The following is an 881-nucleotide window of genomic DNA, read 5'->3' as shown; positions in this document are numbered from 1 at the left end:
GTCGAGTGTAAAATTTTGTGGTCAAACTAAATTATGTGGACCACTTGTATTGGACTATTCCCTTGTATTTTCACCGTTCCTTCTTTTCAACTCTTGTATTGACCTTCCCTTTTTTTACCTTACTTTTTGTACCTTTATAAGATTCAGATTGGAATGAAATTTACGTAGCAATTACAGGGCAACTTGAGCACCAAATTTGCATTCGAAGTGCACTACTACGTCAAGAATATAAAGGAGGCCATGCCATTGTGCTATCACCTACTCTACATCTATTTATTTATTTATTCAATTTCAGTTTCATTCCCCAAAATACCCACCCCCTAATCATATAAAATGTGGGAAAAGAGGAGAGGGGCTGAGAGCGGCTGGGGAGGAAAAAGTACACTGCATGACAATGTCCTACCAAGTGACTGCTAGGTGTGGTGTAAGCTCTGACGGTAATAGCACAGGGAGGTTCAGATATGATGACGGGAAGCAGGTTTGGTGGGAATTGGGATTTGTAAACTCCAATCTCAAGAATTTCCATAACCGTGATGCTAAATTCCATGACACTTATATAGCTCTTTTGTTCCTTGGGTCCATGTATGTGTTGAGTCAGACCCAGTTTATTGTTAAATCTTAAGATACAAGAGACTCAGAAAATATAGATATACCAACTGGGTATAGGTAACATGGACACTTCATATATTATAATATTATAATTACAAAGTAGGCAACAAAGCATTAAGTAAAATGCTAAGCAACTAAGATAAACTTGTGAATTACCATCACTGCATTAAAATTTTGAAATATAATAGTGTACTAAACATCTAATCTAAAAGGTTAAAAAGGACCATTTAGGCTTTGTACATGTAATAATTGGTACAATATGCTGTCCACAC

The sequence above is a fragment of the Macadamia integrifolia genome, unplaced genomic scaffold (assembly GCF_013358625.1).
Source record: "Macadamia integrifolia cultivar HAES 741 unplaced genomic scaffold, SCU_Mint_v3 scaffold3278, whole genome shotgun sequence".
NCBI classification, from domain to species: domain Eukaryota; kingdom Viridiplantae; phylum Streptophyta; class Magnoliopsida; order Proteales; family Proteaceae; genus Macadamia; species Macadamia integrifolia.
The sequence above is the reverse complement of the archived record's forward strand: the minus strand, read 5'-3'. Positions refer to the sequence as shown.